The sequence below is a fragment of the Paroedura picta genome, chromosome 6 (assembly GCF_049243985.1).
Source record: "Paroedura picta isolate Pp20150507F chromosome 6, Ppicta_v3.0, whole genome shotgun sequence".
NCBI classification, from domain to species: domain Eukaryota; kingdom Metazoa; phylum Chordata; class Lepidosauria; order Squamata; family Gekkonidae; genus Paroedura; species Paroedura picta.
The window spans coordinates 90,471,857-90,485,917 of record NC_135374.1 but is presented as its reverse complement, the minus strand read 5'-3'; the positions used below and the strand labels follow the sequence as shown (position 1 = coordinate 90,485,917).

Below are 14,061 nucleotides of genomic sequence, written 5' to 3'. Positions count from 1 at the left end.
CAAATTGTTTGCGCTTGAAGGTTCCTTGCCCATTGCAATGAAAATAAATCCAGATTCACAAAACAGTATGAGACCAATATAAATATACCAAGGTATAATTCTAACTCACCTTCCCATGGATAACACTAAAGAGCTGGAACCCCCCCCCCTCAGAATTCTATCAATAAGCCCTGGACCTGTTTGTACTGCTATATTATTATACTGTTATATTGTGCTGTTATCTGGTTACAATTATTAGTTATCAGTATCAGGTTATTACATGTTTTTATAGACTGTTTTATGTATTGTTCCTTGTTATGATGTAAACCACCCTGAGCCTCCGGGGAGGGTGGTATATATGATAAATAAATAAATAAATAAATAAATAAACTTCTAGCTTCCAGACAATCATAGGATCTCCTGGCTACACCTCACACATGGAAACAATCAACCAATCAGTCCTTCTCAGAACTACTTTACAAGGTGTACAGGAGATGGCATCCAATTCTGCCACATGAATATTGAGGGTATAAGCAAGTCTAAATGCCAACACTTGACACCAGTGTTACTGGCCCAAAAATCGATTTAACTCTTGTTCACGAAACTTGTCTTGATAACAAAAACCGAAAACCAGAGTGAAAATTGTGGGAAATTGTTTTATTGACATCACATGCCAGCATACCTATAGTACAGTGACAGGTACAGTTGAAAATGTGCTGGTATTAACCAACATCTACAATGACATCAAACACAATCGTAGTAAAAGTTGGAGAAATACATGTTGTCAGTGTTTACAAACCCCATGCAGTTTCATGGCCAGCACATGTCCTATCAACTTTTATGGTTAATGATAAGATCAGTGAGACACTTATCAACTGGTCTGAAGATCATGGTTGCATCTTATTTCCATTGCTAAGGCAGAGTCACCTTCAGATCAACAGCATGGGATAGAGCAGGGGTAGTCAAACTGTGGCCCTCCAGATGTCCATGGACTACAATTCCCATGAGCCCCTGCCAGGAAGCACATTTATTGTGATATCCCTCCCAATCCACCCTTTCCAAAATGTCCAATTATGTACCTGGAGGAGGGGGAAAGGGGAGTGGCCCTGGGTAGACCAGTACACAACTATGCTTCCCAACCATTGCTAAGGCATGATTGCACCACTTCTGGGGTTTCTCAAAGCTTGAAGAATGTTTCAGGAGTTTTTCAACAGTAAAAAAGTTGAGAAAGGCTGATTTAGGGGAACTGCCCAATCAGTCTGCATACCCATTGCTGTATAAACTTGATTGTGTGTTTTATATTATATGCTTCTTGTGTGTACCTCTGCCGTAATGATCAATTGATAAATATACTTAGTACCTTTGAAGATCATGCAAGTGAGTATGCATGATCTCATACATGTATGTTTGACTCTTGGTTGTATATAGTGCCATCAAAACAGAATTATACCGACAGCCCCGTGTCAATGTGTGTAATGTTTATCAATTAAGTGTGATTTTGGCCTTCATGCATGATAGTAGACACCGCAGTATACATTTCCCCCATCCATCAGCATTTATCTAGTACTTCATATGCTTGGTTCCCATTCCTTTTACTCATGTTATAAAGAAAAGGAAACTTAACATATATCCAGCACATCATGAGACTGCTGGTCCAGGCAGCACAATGCAGTCTAAATGAACAGGTCATAATTCTTCAGTGCCTAAAACAGAGGTCTTTTCCTGCTCCTGAGATCTTTATAATTGAAGATGCTAGAGATTGAAATTTCAGCTTCTAGGGTCAGACATGACTCGGTGCTTGCACAGGGGATACCTTGACCTTTACCTTTTATGCAAAAATTGGAGTTCAGGTATGCATGGAAGCACAGCACTCTAATTTCAGGTGCACAGGGGCATGATTAGTAAGTGCTATGGAGAAAATCACTCTGCACAACCATAGAAACAACAAATGAAGCTCTTAAGCAGCTGCAAAAGCAGGATTTGCACTACAGTGAAATAATTCTCTTCCTAAAATTCGACACTAGAGGTTGTGTAAACTGGCACAATGAATAAGAGGAATAAGGGGAAGTATTTAAAATCAGTATCCTTAGTTCTGGTTCTGATTTCTTCTGCAGGAAGCCGGATGGTAGAAAGTGGTGTCAAATCACAGCAGGCTTATGATAACCCTTTAGGATTTCAAAGAGACCTTTAGAAGTGATAGATTCAAATGGGTAGTCATGTTGGTCTGAAGTAGCACAATAAAATCAGAGTCCAGTGGCACCTTTAAGACCAACAAAGATTTATTTAGGGTGTGAGCTTTCAAGTGCAAGCACTCTTTGGACTGATTAAGAGTGCTGGCACTCTAAAGCTCACACCCTAGATAAATCTTTGTTGGTCTTAAAGTGCTACTGGACCTTTAGAACTGGTTTGCCATTGTCTGGCTCTGCAGAGCAATCCTCGTATTCTTTGAAGCTCTCTCATCCAAATACTAGCTAGCGCTGACCAAGCTTAGCCTCCAAGATCTGACAAGATCAGGCTAGCCCAGGCTAACCAGGGCCCATTCTGCACATGTAAGATAAAGCACTTTCAATGCACTTTAGAAGTAGATTTTCCTGTTCCGCACAGGAATATCCAGCTGCAAAAGCACCTTGAAAGTGCATTATCCAATGTGTGCAGAATGGGCCCAGGTCAGGAAAGGAATGTGTATACAGAGAAAGTAAGGATTTTTTTTTTTTAAGCAAACTTTTGATCAGAACATCCCTAAAATCTTACAGGAGGGGGTTTGATGTGGCCCAGAACATCTAATGTGATGGAGGATGCTGATTTATTTGTATAGCTTGCCTGCTCACAAAGTAGGCTCCCAATTCCTGGGAGTACCACTTTTCTCAAATACTGTTATGTCACTACAGTCCTGAGAGTATACAAGGACACAGAATAGACACTGCTTATCCTGCAGTGGGGTTCTTCATGCAGAGGATGTTCTGTAATCTACCCTTTAAATGTTATAGGGGCTTTGGTCCTTCCACACAGGGTAGCCTACGGTTTATGGAAATAAAGTAATCCATTATGCTGCACTAGGCACTGCCCAACCGGGTACATGACAATCACTTGCGCCCAATTTGTAACACCTTCCTGGGCAGAGACGTGCCTAAACATATCAATCAAGCTGTGTACGGTCCTGTTTCCTATTTGCAACTTTGTGCTTTCACCTTCATACTTTTCATTCCCTCTTCTTGTACGCTTACCAAAAGTGTGGAATGGAGCAATCCTTTCCAACCTCTATGCATTCATCCGAAGGTATAAGTATGTGTACATTTACAGGCTTTTTTCTGTGGCTGGAATGCCTACCTGGAACTACGCAGAGACACCATTCAGGCTGTTAGCAGACCCAGTGCCCTATTTAGACGTTGGCGGGGTGTAGAGAGGATTGGGGCTGCACCTGCCGGCCAAACGCCCCGAGTCGTCGGGGCATGGACACAAATGTCTGCATGAAGCCCTAGGCACACATAAATGGAAACACTTTCGAGGTGCAAACCAGAACTCTGCGAAACCAGGTCTCGATCACTTTGCAAAGTCTAGGACTCCTGCAATCTCTACCGGGGCAATCTCTACCGCAAGAACAATTCCACGCTCCTCTGGGTAGGTAAAAGCGCGCGGACTGTGCACAACCCCAGCGGGGCTGCAAAGGTCGAGGGAAGTGTCAGCAGGCGGGACCCCCCTCGTCGCACTTTTGCAGGGCACGGGCAGGTCGCGCCAAGAGAGTCCGCGGGAGCCGACCTTCCCCTTGGCCCCTACCTTACCCCAGGCTCTGGGGAGCGGCGGCAGCTAGCCGCTCGCCTCACCCGAAGGACCACCGCCTCCTCCTCCTCCTCCTCCTCCGCCCCGGTCCCTGTCTCCGCGGCCCTTCCCCAGAACAATGAAGAAGCCGCGCGCTCCCCTCCCTCCTCCCTCCCTCCACGCCTGCCTCCTCCTCCCCCCCCCCTCCTCCCGCCCTCGCAGTCCAGGACGCAGAGCCGACGGAAGCAGCGGCAGCAGTTCCCACCTCAGCAGCCATAGAGACACCGCCGCCGAGGCAGCACAGTAGCAGCGGCGGCGGCGCCGAGGTTGCCTCAGCATGTCCACCCCTCCGCACCAGCGGCCACCGGTGCTCGCAGCCAGCCGGCAGCAGGCGGAGCAGCAGCGGCAGCTGAGCGGCCCGGGGCTTTAACGCCCCCGTAGGCTCCTCCGCGCCACCGCCTTCGCCGCGAGAATGAACTAAGCCGGCTGCGCGGGGGCGCTCCTTCGGTAAGGCGCGGGGCGAGGGCGAGAGGGAGGCGGCACCGCACCACGCCGGAGCGGGCACAGCGAGAGGCGCGCGCTCAGCCCGGCGTGCCACGGCCATGTGCACCCGGGCGCTGGGGCAGGGGCAGGGGCAGGGGCAGGGCGGGCGGGCGAGGAGAGGGGTGTCGAGGCGTGGGGGCGGACTGGCGCGTGCAGGCGAGGAACCCCGGCTCCCGGTTCATCCCGGAGCCGAGGGAAGATGAAGTGCTGCTGTAGGCGCAGTTGCAGGGGGTCCCCCCATTCCACTGCCTGCGGGGTTAGCTACGGGGCTTCGAGGCAGGCGGGAGCCGCAAAGAAGGGAACGGGGGCGCAGGGGGGGGGGGTGCGCGCGCGAGTCCCGTCGTGTTGTTGAGGAAGATGCTGCTGCTGCCGCCTGCCTGGCCCCGCGCCCCGTTTGGCATCTTTGGGCAAGGAGCGCTAATGCGAGGCGGCCCCTTCCCTCTCTCCGCCCCCGCCGTGGCCGCTCTGGAGTGCGTGGGAGAGCACAAGCCTTTTGCCCTCCGGCTCGTCAAAGTGCGGCGGACGGTCTCTCGCGCTTTCTGCCGGCCCTTAATAACCGGACGCTTTTGTGTGCAGGGGGAAGCCCGGGCTTCCTTCAAGAAGCCAGGAGGTTTTTAAACCTCTCCGCGCTTCACCACGAGCCTCTGAAGGGAATCGAGCTGGCTTAGATCTTCCGCCTCGAACAGAATGCAGTGTGTGTTTTAGATACAACCCCTCCCCCTTCGGTCCCTGCTTACTGTACCGTTTGTTAAGGATAACATCGAGTGTAAAGGCCATCGGAGTTTCAGTTCGGGTGTCTTTTTGTGTTCAGCCCTCTGTGCCTTCCAGTAGGCAGTGTGTGTGTTTGTGTGTGTGTGGGTGACTTGGCAGTGCAGAGACTTGAATAGATAAGTTTAGAGAAGCGGTGCTTTCCAAGAATTTAAATTAGGTCTTTAAAAATGGCTTTCCCTGGCTGCCCTATTAGCTTTTTTAGTTTCCTCAGGTTGACCTTTGAGTAGTTAAGCAGGGGGATGGGGAGGAATTCATGCTTGTGACCATCTGTGTGATTGTATGTTCTCGGGTGTTTCTGTACAGTTGGAAATAGATTTTTTCCCCCATGGACAGCTATCCTGAGAAAGCAATATGGTGACATGCTATGTTCAAACGATGTACCACTTTACAGGACTTGTCATTAATTCTTTACATTCATCGGATCTATTTGTATGTTTGAAAATGTCAAAGCAGGATGTAAGTGATTTAAGGTCATAGGTTAATGTTCCATTTTGGCCATTTGAATGCCAGTCACAGATTCGCCTAGGCAAATTTGAATTTTGAAAAATTACCCTAATCCTAGGCTATGTCCTTCACTGAAATGTATGGGATTTATTGGCAAGGCGTGTTCTGTGGGTTTAGGGTGCCAGTGGCAACTTAGAGGACCAAGAGTGGAAATGAAATGTGAATCTCATTAAAAAAAAAAACTGCTGGTAGCTCTAATTTTTGACTGTCTGGAAATTAAAAGAATTAATTTAGAAGAAATGGCCATTTCTTGTAAAGGGAACTCCAACTGATTAAAGTTGAAATAGGACATGGCAATTGTCTGTATTCAAGTGGAGTGCTTTGAATCTCTTGAGAAAATTTTATTTGATCATAATGGAGTTAAAGAATCTTTAGAAGGACCACATGCTGTGAGTGTGGGGAACACTTTGCGTTTTTATCCTTCCTCACAGCTCATAAGCAGTACAGCTAAGGAACAGTGAGGAGTGCAAGCCTGAGAGATTAGATTTCATGTGCAGAAGATTGTGACAGTCATAGGGGGTACCATGCCGCATATCCTGACTCCTCACAAACTTTCCTCTATACAGTAGGAATAAGCCTTATTGAATGACAGAGGGCGATATTCTTCTCTTACCTTTTTTCTTTCTAATGACATAGCTCTTAAAAGTACAAATCTGCTTCTTTTTACTGCAGTTGGATTTCTTGCAGCAAGTTAGAACAAAAACCACACAGTATTCACTGTACGCAGTATTACAGTGTTATTCATTGTAATCTTATGTTATTGTTATGGATTTTAGGGGATGGGATTTTATGTGAGCTGCCTCAAGCCCTCGGGGGGAGACGGGATATATAATAATAATAATAATAATAATAATAATAATAATAATAATAATAATAATAATAATAGTATTCATGGGTCAGCCTTGTATAGGCTGCACAGCTGATAAAATAATCTACACATACATTTGGGTGTATTGTTGCCCTCTTTTCTGATACCCAAAAGTTGCATGAATGCATTTCTCTGAAGAAGTATTGGTTTGGGCAAAAATAAAATTCAAGAAATCCGTATGATTACATTCTTCATTTTAGAACTTCCACGAGCAGCTGCTTATGATTGGCGTAAGGTAGCAGACCTGTGAGATAGCTCATATTCTCATATCCATGGCTTGTGCCCTCCCTGTATACCTGCTCTTGGACCAAACATTGTTATCAAGACAACATTAAGGTTGGACCTTGTATATCAATCTTAATTTTGTGAATGCTGTTTACCAGTAATACTATCTTTTCCCCTTTTCATGAATGCATTCTGTTTCTCAAAACATGCACAGTGCATGTGCACACACACACACACACACACATATAATAATGCATTTCCCTGTGTAGCATAAAATTAAAACAGCCTTTCATATTTTCAGGGCTCTCCTATGCATATCCACCTTGTTCTTTCATTTTGATGAACTGAGAATGCATACTTGATACAAGTACGAAATAGGCTAGAACTTGAACATAGGTTCTCTCTCTGCATAGTTGTTCCATGGAATACTTTTGAATTGATATAGACATACATATATGAAGGCAGATTCGCACATGCATGTGTGAATTCATCACTCATTGACTGTAACCTCATGGGATCATCTCATGTTAATTGACTGTACCATCACAGAACAACTGCTAGATGTCAACTCATTAAAAGGGAAATGTTCACAATTTAAATGGAAAGCTAACAAGTGTTGAATAATCAAGAGGTGGTGAAGGATAGAGGATCTGTTTTTGCATCCAGAAGGACCCAGATTCAAATCTCAGATTCCTCAGTTATAAGGATCAGAAAGTAAGTGATGTGAAAGACCTCAATCTAAGATCCTAGAGAGCCACTGCTAGCAAGAATAGACAATACTGACCTTCATAGCATATAAATCAATATATTATCAATATATCATCAATATAGTAGGTAGATTTTATGGCATGTGTTTAGTCATCCAGGAGCAACTAAGACAGCTGCCCCACCTGGCCCCACCACATCATGGCCCCACCACATCCATGCAGTATAGAGAGGAAGTGAAGCTGTCCACACAGGGAGGAGGTGCCCCCCCCAAACAGTTGCCCATGGCTGGCCAACTGGCTCTTCCTCCCTCATTTGGGAGGCTGGGCTACCCACAGTGATTCTGGGGCTACATTCATGAGTTCTTCCCAGGCCAAGATTGCCCCCACAGTCATCCATGGATTTTGCAGAGCAGAACTTTCCCTCTTCTACCACCTCCTGCAGGCACTCAGTCCTCTGAAACAGGTCAATGGACCCTGAGGAATCAACAAAGAGTAAATCTGCAGTGGGAGGAGACGATCAGTGGAAATTACTGCCACTTCTTTTGCAAACGGTGGAAACAAATACCTTATGGTTGGACACATCAGAGTGACTGTAGTGTAAGTCTATTTTGTGTAGCGAATCTAACGTATGGGCTAAAGCTTCACCACCCAAGTTCATTACGAGTATAGATGGACTGCAGAGAACTAAAAGTTTATGTGATAGAGGACTCTCTCCTTTACGCTAAACAACTAAATAATGTTCAAACAAGTATCTGCACATTTGTAGAAGTCTGTGTAGGAATGACGGGTATGGAAAACATTGGGTACGAAGCTCTGAATAGCTTGATGGGTTCCGCTGACAAATAGCATTAATCTCTAATTGAAAGAGAGTGATGAGAAAACTATTTGCTGAACTTGGCAGAAAGTAGACTAAGAGAGAGATAGACTTGGCATGGTGCAGTACAGCCAATGAAATAGCAGCGGACAGTACTAATGAGAAAAGGAATGCAGAAGATTTGGGTTTCACTAAAGAAACCTAGTTCTGTTTTCACAAGGTAGCTGCTACCTGATCACTCCTTATCCTTTTTGGTTTCCCTGAGGAGATTTTAAATTGAGTTTCTGTTCCTTCCCATGCTCCTGAAGTATGTTTTAAACTGAATTGAAGAGCCGTTTTTAATTTTTTTAATTCTAATATATGAAGATGAAGATCTTGAATGCTACTAGGATCCATGTCATCTGGTATGAATGTATTCCTCTAAGACAGCAGCCAAGATGTGGCCTTGATGTCCCTAGTTTCTCCTCCCCCAATTTTGGTACAACATACAATTCCTGTTTTGGAAGGGTGTTTCTTCTGTTAAAAAGAGTGTAGGATATGCACTTGCTAATGGAAATCGCTATATAAGATAACTTTGTTATTACCCCCTCCCCTTCAAGAAAAACCCAGTAGGTAGGACAATAATATGGTCAGGCTTAATATGTTCTTTTAAAAACATAGCCCTGTCACGAGGAAAAAAATCCATGGCATTGGTATTTTAAAAGATCCTCATGATTGCTCCACAATACACATTTGCTAGTGGTAATCGTCTTATGAGATTTCATTAACACCCCGCATTCCCCTCAGAAAAACCCAGTGGAAAGGACAATTGAACTGCGGGAAACTGAATATATATCAGAAATAAAGGAGAGAGAAGCTTTAGGGTTTTCCATTCTGACTCAATGTTGCCAGCTATTTTTAATTTCTAAGAAAATATTAACTAAATGTTATGTCATCCCTGGAGGCTTTGACCTTTGAAGACACCCAATGGCTTTTCTTACGATTAGGCATCAGGGTAATCTCAGTGCATATGTTTTCTATGTTATGAAGCTTGGGATACAATGCTGTGCACAATTACGGGGCAAGTCTCACTGGAGTTTATGCCAGAGGAAATATAATATGTTTGGATTTTTAAGATGCATGTCTGGCCTTGTGGATAATGCTATCCAGCTCCTAGCTGTTCCTTCATTCAGCCACCCTCTTGGTCATAGAGGCAACGTTCTTACCAAGTCCTTGTTTGTGAAATTTATCCTTATAAGATGTTGGCATAGGTATGCAACCACAAGCACAAAACAAAGGGAGGCAGATATCAAAAGTCTTTGTAGGCTGGGATTCAAGACCAGCACCTGCTAAATTAATAGTGTTGTGGGTTCCTGTTTCAAAAGGTGGTATTTGCTACCTAAACTGAAAGGCAGTACACCTGCTTAAAGGCCCTCTATCACAAAGGCCCAGGAACTTCCTTCATGTCACAAGCTGGCAGCAAGCCGAGGGCAATTCTCTCTTTCCTTGCCTTGTTTCTGAAGGAGCGGTTCACCTCAAGCTTATTTCTATAATTAACACAGTCCTATGGCTGTATCTTCCATAGGCATATTAAGCCCTGCATGGGGGGGTAAGAGTAACACAATTAATGGAGATACAGTGTTAGTTATTATTTGGAGATTATCCCCAGGCTCCCAAATATCAGTGTTACAGTGAACAGCAGTATAAGTTTTTACAATTCTAGTTTTAGAAATCAAACATCATCTGCTCTCGTGTCTTGGCGAAAGCCAGTAGTTAAAAAGACTATGCACACTATTTTGCCAAAATCATAATGTTCAGTCCCTAAAATGTGAGCATTATTGGTGTGAGAGCAAGTGTAAATGCAGTCTGTGATAAACTTTTATACCTTCATTGTGCTTCATTTTGCAGCTTTATAGAATACAGTAAAATAATGCCAGAGTGCAGTTTTTGAGACTGATATCAATATTATATAATTAATTATACTAGAAAACTATGCTGTAAAATTAGACGGGTCAGATTGACAATAAACTATACTATACTATTCTGTAAAATGGATTCATGAAAGTAATCAAGAAATATTTTCTTTCTACCCACAAGTTTATCTTTTAAAAGTCCCGTGATTCCATTTCATTGCATGCTAGCATGACTAAACTACCGTTCGAAATATACTTTAACATGGGAGTGCTGTAAACAATGTGATATCTCAGTAGAGGTCTATAATATTGGGCCTTAAGATACTATCTGGGGTAAGAAAACAGAAATATGAAAAGGTCCAGATAATAGTCATGTATATTGAATTGCAAATACACTCAATGGACAATTATTATTATTATTTTATTATATTTTCAATTTATTAACTGCACCCTCCCTACTAGCAAGCTTGGAAAGGGGGTTCACAACATTTAATGCTGCTTGGGGGAGATGAAAAATCTGCTTAACCCAAGACTAGGGTTACCATGGGCATGTATAATGTCCACCTGTAATGGTGATCTCAAGTGTAAACTCTTTCAGATAAGTGAACAAAAGCCATATATCTAACTGGAAAATATAAAGTTTAAGGAAAATATAAAATGGAGCATGGGAGAATGATGCAAGCCAGTATGGGTTGTAACCAGAGTGGGGGAAGGTATACATGAAAGGGGGGGGGATGGTAGTAGTAGGCACAAAACTTGTCTGTCTCCTGATATATGTGTGTGTGTAAGGGGGAGGCGTCAGCTGAAAGTGAGATAATGAGGTATGTATGCAATGAGCCTCAATATCCAATTTCATCCTGCGTAGGTCCTTGAGAACCTATGTGGTGTAATGGTTAAGAACAACATACTCTAATCTGGAGAACTGGGTTTGAGCTTGGTAGTCATGGTTGGAAGTGGCAGCTTCTAATCTGGTGAACCGGGTTTGGTTCACCACTTCCCCACATGCAGTCAGCTGGAGGACGTTTGGCTCGTCACAGCCCTGATAGTGCTGCTCTTGCAGAGCAGTAACATCAAGGCTCACTCAGCCCCATCTACCTCACAGGGTGTCTGTTGTGGGGAGAGAAAGAAAGGCAATTGTAAGCTACTTTGAGACTCCTGGTAGAGAAAAACAGGGTATAAAAACTAACTTTTCTTTTTCTTGTAATGGAGGGGCCCTTGCTAGCCTACCAAAAATGAATGGGCATTTTGTTAGTATCATTATAGAAGAGACAAATCCAAAAGTTCCATCAAAAGCCAGGTACTTTGGTAGTTTCTTTAGAATATGTGTTTATTATTAGAGGTGTTGATTAATGAGGTTTCACTATAAGCAAGAATTTAGTCCATCAAGTAGAATTTTATGGATAAGCTCTTCTCCCTCAGAGGCCTCTGTCAGGTACATAGATGAAGTGCAGTAGGGCATTGGGGAAACTGTACTCTTAAAACTGAATCATAATTTTGTTAATGTTACAAATTTTAACTTTTGCAGAATTAGAGCTGAGGTTTTTTTTATTCTTTCTACATGATATTGCATGTAGGGGAAGGCACTGGCAAACCACCCCATATTGAGTCTGCCATGAAAACGTTAGAGGGCGTCACCCCAAGGGTCAGACATGACTCGTTGCTTGCATAGGGGGCACCTTTACCTTACCTTTACCTTTACATGATATTGCAGTATAAGTGTAGACAAAACTGGCCATTCTAAAGCACAATGGTCATGATGGTATTTTAAACATATATATATATGTTAACATTTATCAGGTGATATGACAATATATGGTCCCCACCCATCTCTCCCCAAATAGCCAATGATCAATGATGGACCTGGAGGGGAAAGCTCAGGGGTGGGACCCAAGGTAGGCGTGTACACTGCTTCCCAGCCATATTCTGCATGATCACACCACTTCTGGGGTTTCTTGAAGCCTGAATAATGTTTCTGGGGTTTCTCAATGGTAAAATAATTGAGAAAGCCTGCTTTAGATGTCTAAATTAATTTCAGAGGTTCACCTATACATTCTTTAATGGTGGGCATGTCTTTTACTTTACAGTGCAAAGTGGCAAGGGCCCATCCATGGTGCCGAGTCGTTGTATTTGTTTATGTTATATATTAATTTGTTCCACGCATCCCCCATGTTGTATGTAAACCGCCCTGAGCCATATGGAAGGGCAGTATAGAAGTCAAATCAATCAAATAAATAAATAGTTGAACCTTAGATATTCTTAGACATTAATAAGACATCTTGCTGCTTTTTTGGTATCTCTGAGGTTAGTATGACAAACTATTGCTGGCAGGGAGAGAAGTGGCTCATGTGGTTTCCTGTTCATATTCATACTGGAACCTGAGCATGGGACCATACCCTGTCCTTTCACTCTAGAGATGGGACTGGGTGAAGGCAAGTTTGGCTGGCTATAAAGACCAGCCCTGATTTATAGGCTGTCTTCCTTTCCCTTTGGGCTCCTTGCTAGCAGCACGTTGTAGTGGTTAATTGGACTGCCAGACTAAGAACTGGGCCGCCCAGGTTCAGATCCCCATTCAGCCATGGAAGCTTGCTGGGTGAACTGGGGTCTGTTACACACTGTCAGTCTAACCCAGGGGTAGTCAAACTGCGGCCCTCCAGATGTCCATGGACTACCATTCCCAGGATCCCCCTGCCAGCATTCGCTGGCAGGGGGCTCCTGGGAATTGTAGTCCATGGACATCTGGAGGGCCGCAGTTTGACTACCCCTGGTCTAACCTAACGCACAAGATTGTCAAGAGGATAAAATGGAGGAGAGGAGTACCGAGGCAGCTTTGGGTCCCCATTGGGGAGAAAAGTGAGTTATAAATGAAGCAAATAAATATTGAGAGTAAGCAAGCAAGTCGAACAGCCTTTCTTAACTTTTTTGCCTCCTGAGAAATTCCTGAAAGAAACCCCAGAAGTGGCATGATTGTGCAGAATATAGTTGGGAAGCATAGCTGTGCACACATCTACCCAGTGCACCTCCCATTCTCACGCCCTCCAGTCCCATCATTGGCCATGGGGGGGGCAGGTCAAGATGACCATATATGGTCATATCACGGATGAATGCTTGACAAATTTTAAAAATATATACACAATTAATTAACTCCCATCCATTCAGGAACATCAAGAAACCCCAGGGTTTCACCAAAGCCTGGGTGAAAAAGCTGGAAGTAGAAGGTATTCATTGCTTGCATTTTTTAAATCAACACCATTATTTCTTCCATCTTGCAAGACATGCGAAGTAGACTGCATTTCACCCCAGCTCCACCTTATAATGTTTTTAGGTGCCCTTGAGTCTAAGAAACACCACTGTAAGGACTCAAAGCCAGTTCAATGCTTTCATTGTGCCTGCAGTACCCATTACTGACAGAGTCCTGGTGCTATCAGAGACAGGCAAGAAGAAAGGGGTGGGAAGACCAGAGGCATGGTGAGGTAGGAACAAAGCTTCTTCTCCAGGTTAACATGTGCTTATTGCAGAGTGGCCTATTGACTGCTCCCTCTTTGTTCCCATAACTGCAGTGCAGGGTTGGAATCCAGCTACTGCAGCTGCCAATCATGGGACAATGTCAGGAGGAGACTACAGCAGCCAGTAAGGTAAGACCCTTCATCTATCTAGATGATTAGTGTAGGGTTGCATCATTTCACTCCCTGTTCAGATTACTGTGAGGATTTATTGAGAATGAAAACTTGGTGAAGAACATTGGAAACTTTTCGCCTTTGCAGAAATAACAAACAACCCAGGCTAGCCACAAAGTAGAAAGTGAAGATGGGGAAAAAATCATGGATTCTCTTAGAATCATTTAGGATATTCTTTAGGAATCCTTTAGGACGGACACCCAATAATAAAATAATCTCCAGTTCTCAAATGGGTGCAAGGTTACTTCACAGAGGTGAGCAAGGGGGAAGGGGGAAGTCATGCCTAAATATGATTCCTGAACATCTTTTGTTATTTTCCTGATTTCCC

The 14,061-nt window shown here is 43.9% G+C and overlaps 1 protein-coding gene across 7 annotated transcripts in view; it reads left to right on the top strand.

The window, feature by feature from the left end:
• The window catches only part of ST6GAL2 (ST6 beta-galactoside alpha-2,6-sialyltransferase 2), a 233,730-nt gene that overhangs the window by 164,469 nt on the left and 55,200 nt on the right, over window positions 1–14,061 (top strand). For 3 of the 7 annotated variants that reach the window (XR_013232108.1, XR_013232105.1, XR_013232107.1), the window contains exon 3: window positions 13,617–13,691. The gene's annotated coding sequence lies outside the window, so the exon portion shown is untranslated. Of the gene's footprint in view, window positions 1–3,573; window positions 3,598–3,958; window positions 4,243–4,660; window positions 4,973–13,616; window positions 13,692–14,061 lie in introns of those variants that run through there. The other 4 variants (XR_013232109.1, XR_013232104.1, XR_013232106.1 and 1 more) reach the window with 4 other exon arrangements.